This window comes from Bufo gargarizans, unplaced genomic scaffold (assembly GCF_014858855.1).
Source record: "Bufo gargarizans isolate SCDJY-AF-19 unplaced genomic scaffold, ASM1485885v1 original_scaffold_1290_pilon, whole genome shotgun sequence".
Lineage (NCBI taxonomy): Eukaryota > Metazoa > Chordata > Amphibia > Anura > Bufonidae > Bufo > Bufo gargarizans.
In genome coordinates, this window is record NW_025334295.1 from 119,273 (window position 1) to 125,272 (window position 6,000).

Below are 6,000 nucleotides of genomic sequence, written 5' to 3' on the forward strand. Positions count from 1 at the left end.
CGTGTCTGTGCAGATACATATATATACACGTGTCTGTGCAGATACATATATATACACGTGTCTGTGCAGATACATATTATATACACGTGTCTGTGCAGATACATATATATATATACACGTGTCTGTGCAGATACATATATATATATACACGTGTCTGTGCAGATACATATATATATATACACGTGTCTGTGCAGATACATATATATATATACACGTGTCTGTGCAGATACATATATATATATACACGTGTCTGTGCAGATACATATATATATATACACGTGTCTGTGCAGATACATATATATATACACGTGTCTGTGCAGATACATATATATATATACACGTGTCTGTGCAGATACATATATATATATATACACGTGTCTGTGCAGATACATATATATATATACACGTGTCTGTGCAGATACATATATATATATACACGTGTCTGTGCAGATACATATATATATATATACACGTGTCTGTGCAGATACATATATATATATACACGTGTCTGTGCAGATACATATATATATATACACGTGTCGTGCAGATACATATATATATATATATACACGTGTCTGTGCAGATACATATATATATATATACACGTGTCTGTGCCAGATACTATAGATATATATATATATACACGTGTCTGTGCAGATACATATATATATATATACACGTGTCTGTGCAGATACATTATATATATATATATACACGTGTCTGTGCAGATACATATATATATATATATACACGTGTCTGTGCAGATACATATATATATACACGTGTCTGTGCAGATACATATATATATACACGTGTCTGTGCAGATACATATATATATATACACGGGTCTGGCAGATACATATATATATCACGTGTCTGTGCAGATACATATATATATATACACGTGTCTGTGCAGATACTATATATATATACACGTGTCTGTGCAGATACATATATATATACACGTGTCTGTGCAGATACATATATATACACGTGTCTGTGCAGATACATATATATATACACGTGTCTGTGCAGATACATATATATATACACGTGTCTGTGCAGATAAATTAATATACACGTGTCTGTGCAGATACATATATATATACACGTGTCTGTGCAGATACATATATATATATATACACGTGTCTGTGCAGATACATATATATATACACGTGTCTGTTGCAGATACATATATATATATACACGTGTCTGTGCAGATACATCTATATATATACACGTGTCTGTGCAGATACATATATATATATATACACGTGTCTGTGCAGATACATATATATATATATACACGTGTCTGTGCAGATACATATATATATATACACACGTGTCTGTGCAGATACATATACAGACGTGGACAAAATTGTTGGTACCCTTTGGTCAATGAAAGAAAAAGTCACAATGGTCACAGAAATAACTTTAATCTGACAAAAGTAATAATAAATTAAAATTCTATAAATGTTAACCAATGAAAGTCAGACATTGTTTTTCAACCATGCTTCAACAGAATTATGTAAAAAAATAAACTCATGAAACAGGCATGGACAAAAATGATGGTACCCCTAGAAAACACAGAACATAATGTGACCAAAGGGACATGTTAATTCAAGGTGTGTCCACTAATTAGCATCACAGGTGTCTACAACCTTGTAATCAGCCATTGGGCCTATATATATGGCTCCAGGTAATCACTGTGTTGTTTGGTGATATGGTGTGTACCACACTCGACATGGACCAGAGGAAGCAAAGGAAAGAGCTGTCTCAAGAGATCAGAAAGAAAATTATAGACAAGCATGTTAAAGGTAAAGGCTATAAGACCATCTCCAAGCAACTAGATGTTCCTGTGAGTACAGTTGCACATATTATTCATAAGTTTAAGATCCATGGGACTGTAGCCAACCTCCCTGGACGTGGCCGCAGGAGGAAAATTGATGACAAATCTAAGAGACGGATAATCCGAATGGTAACAAAAGAGCCTAGAAAGACTTCTAAAGAGATTCAAGGTGAACTTCATGCTCAAGGAACATCAGTGTCAGATCGCACCATCCGTCGTTGTTTGAGCCAAAGTGGACTACATGGGAGACGACCAAGGAGGACACCATTGTTGAAAACGAATCATAAAAAAGCAAGACTGGAATATGCCAAACTACATGTTGACAAGCCACAAAGCTTCTGGGAGAATGTCCTGTGGACAGATGAGACAAAAATCGAAGTTTTTGCCAAGGCACATCAGCTGTATGTTCACAGACGAAAAAATGAAGCATATCAAGAAAAGAACACTGTCCCTACTGTGAAACATGGAGGAGGCTCTGTTATGTTCTGGGGCTGCTTTGCTGCGTCTGGCACAGGGTGTCTTGAATCTGTGCAGGGTACAATGAAATCTCAAGACTATCAAGGAATTCTAGAGAGAAATGTACTAGCCAGTGTCAGAAAGCTTGGTCTCAGTCGCAGGTCATGGGTCTTGCAACAGGACAATGACCCAAAACACACCGCTAAAAACACCCAAGAATGGCTAAGAGGAAAAAATTGGACTATTCTAAAGTGGCCTTCTATGAGCCCTGACCTCAATCCTATTGAGCATCTTTGGAAGGAGCTGAAACATGCAGTCTGGAAAAGGCACCCTTCAAACCGGACACAACTGGAGCAGTTTGCTCATGAGGAGTGGGCCAAAATACCTGCTGAGAGGTGCAGATGTCTCATTGACAGTTACAGGAAGCGTTTGATTGCAGTGATTGCCTCAAAAGGTTGCGCAACAAAATATTAAGTTAGGGGTACCATCATTTTTGTCCATGCCTGTTTCATGAGTTTATTTTTTTACATAATTCTGTTGAAGCATGGTTGAAAAACAATGTCTGACTTTCATTGGTTAACATTTATAGAATTTTAATTTATTATTACTTTTGTCAGATTAAAGTTATTTCTGTGACCATTGTGACTTTTTCTTTCATTGACCAAAGGGTACCAACAATTTTGTCCACGTCTGTATATATATATACACGTGTCTGTGCAGATACATATATATATATATATATACACGTGTCTGTGCAGATACATATATATATATATATACACGTGTCTGTGCAGATACATATATATATATATATATACACGTGTCTGTGCAGATACATATATATATATACACGTGTCTGTGCAGATATATATATATATATACACACGTGTCTGTGCAGATACATATATATATATATATACACACGTGTCTGTGCAGATACATATATATATATATATATACACGTGTCTGTGCAGATACATATATATATATATATATATATATATATATACACGTGTCTGTGCAGATACATATATATATATACACGTGTCTGTGCAGATACATATATATATACACGTGTCTGTGCAGATACATATATATATACACGTGTCTCTGCAGATACATATATATATACACGTGTCTGTGCAGATACATATATATACACGTGTCTGTGCAGATACATATATATATATATACACGTGTCTGTGCAGATGCATATATATATATACACGTGTCTGTGCAGATACATATATATATATATATACACGTGTCTGTGCAGATGCATATATATACACACGTGTCTGTGCAGATGCATATATATACACACGTGTCTGTGCAGATGCATATATATACACACGTGTCTGTGCAGATGCATATATATACACACGTGTCTGTGCAGATGCATATATATACACACGTGTCTGTGCAGATGCATATATATACACACGTGTCTGTGCAGATGCATATATATATACACGTGTGTGTGTGTGCAGGGAAAGGGCAATAGAACAGAAGTATATGTGTGTATATAAATACCCCCTGCCCCACGATATTTGCCTTCTTTACTTCCTCTATCAGGCCTGTAGGGGGCAGAGCTGTCCTGCAGGGACTGATGGAAGGACAGGACAAGGGGAGCTGTGTGACCATGTAATGCCATAGGGACCGTACAACAGGACCGGCGATAGTAACAATATAGCATCAGCCATAGGGACCGTACAACAGGACCGGTGATAGTAACAATGTAGCATCAGCCATAGGGACCGTACAACAGGACCGGTGATAGTAACAATGTAGCATCAGCCATAGGGACCGTACAACAGGATCGGTGATAGTAACAATGTAGCATCAGCCATAGGGACCGTACAACAGGACCGGTGATAGTAACAATGTAGCATCAGCCATAGGGACCGTACAACAGGACCGGTGATAGTAACAATGTAGCATCAGCCATAGGGACCGTACAACAGGACCGGTGATAGTAACAATGTAGCATCAGCCATAGGGACCGTACAACAGGATCGGTGATAGTAACAATGTAGCATCAGCCATAGGGACCGTACAACAGGACCGGTGATAGTAACAATGTAGCATCAGCCATAGGGACCGTACAACAGGACCGGTGATAGTAACAATGTAGCATCAGCCATAGGGACCGTACAACAGGACCGGTGATAGTAACAATGTAGCATCAGCCATAGGGACCGTACAACAGGATCGGTGATAGTAACAGCTATAGTGACTATATAGTAGTGCCGTTTATAGTAGCCATATACAGTAGTACCAGCAATAGTGACAATATAACATCAGCTGTAGGGACCATACAATAGTGCCATTGATAATGACCATAATATATCAGCCATTAGGACCAGTGGCAGTGACCATATAGTAGATAGGGATCATATAGTAGGCCCATTCACGGCGGCCATATACTTTTAGCCATTGGGACTATACAGTAGTACCATTTGTAGTAACCATATATCAACCGTAGGGATCATACAGTAGTACCAGTGATAGTGACAATATAATGACCATACTATAGTACCGGTGATATTGATCATATACTATCAGCCAGAAGGACTCTGTATCCGTACCCTTTGTAGTAACCATATAGTATTAGCCATAGGGACCATAGTATAGTACCGGTGACATTGATCATATACTATCACACACAGGACCATTCATAGTGACCATATACTATCAGCCAGAAGGACTCTGTATCCGTACCCTGTGTAGTAACCATATAGTATTAGCCATGGGACCATACCGTAGTACCGGCGGCAGTGGTCAGATACTACCACACACGGTAGGAGCAGATGATGTGTTGGCCGAGGAGTTGTCTTTCCAGTGTCATGGAGGAATCTGCTCCAGTATAGCAATGGGTCTGTACAGGTTTCCAGCTTCTACCTGTGACCAGGAATGTTCCCATTCACTGACAGCAAACAGACCTTAAAAATGTTCAGGAACTGAAGCTTGAAGTCTACTACAAAGTTTCAGATCTGATCACTGAAGCCCCCTTTAGACCCCGGCAGTCCATCAGCAGCAGGGACCTCCATGTGTCCGGCTTCACCCTCGGACACTGCGCAGGATGGGGCAGCCTCCCGTACACCACAGCATTAGATCCGTTACCTGGGGATAACTCCTACACTGCGGCAGTAATGAGCTGGCGGGGCGGCCCCCGGGGGTTCGCGGCTGCAGGTTGCGCTGGTGCCTCTGACTGTGACGACCCCACAGCTGTTGGCTCGCTGGGGCCACGTTCTCAGCGTCACGGCTAATGTAACCGGGTTAGATTTCTGTCGGCTCAGCCTTACTCCTCTTTCACGAGCGAGGGTATAGGTGGCGGTGGTGGGAGGCAGGAGGGGGAGGGGGGAGCGGGCGATAGATTTATCCCTCAGGAGGTCGCGGTACAAAACTGGATTATGTTACATGACCTGAAAAAAAATCCTCGAGATGAGGAATGGAAGATACTACGAGATTAGAACAACATGGCCGCTTTCTTCCAGAAACAGCTCCACACCTGGCCACGGGTAGAAACGCAGCTTGGCTCCATTGACGTACATAGAGCTTAGGCTCCTTCTTTCTGGAGCGTGCAGTGCGTCGTGTCATTGATCAAGCCGTCGAGGAGCTGGAAGGTGAGGAAGTCGCAATGCTGGATGAATCTCCGGGGGGGGGGGGGGGGGGGGGGCTACTCCATCTGAGAC

At 40.7% G+C, this 6,000-nt stretch overlaps 1 protein-coding gene across 1 annotated transcript in view; it reads right to left on the minus strand.

Moving 5' to 3' along the window:
* Window positions 1–5,583, minus strand: part of LOC122923160 (solute carrier family 41 member 1-like) — a 30,359-nt gene extending 24,776 nt beyond the window's left edge. Inside the window, exon 1 of the mRNA XM_044273892.1 lies at window positions 5,429–5,583. The gene's annotated coding sequence lies outside the window, so the exon portion shown is untranslated. The remainder of the gene's footprint in view (window positions 1–5,428) is intronic.
* Window positions 5,584–6,000: the final 417 nt, after the last annotated feature.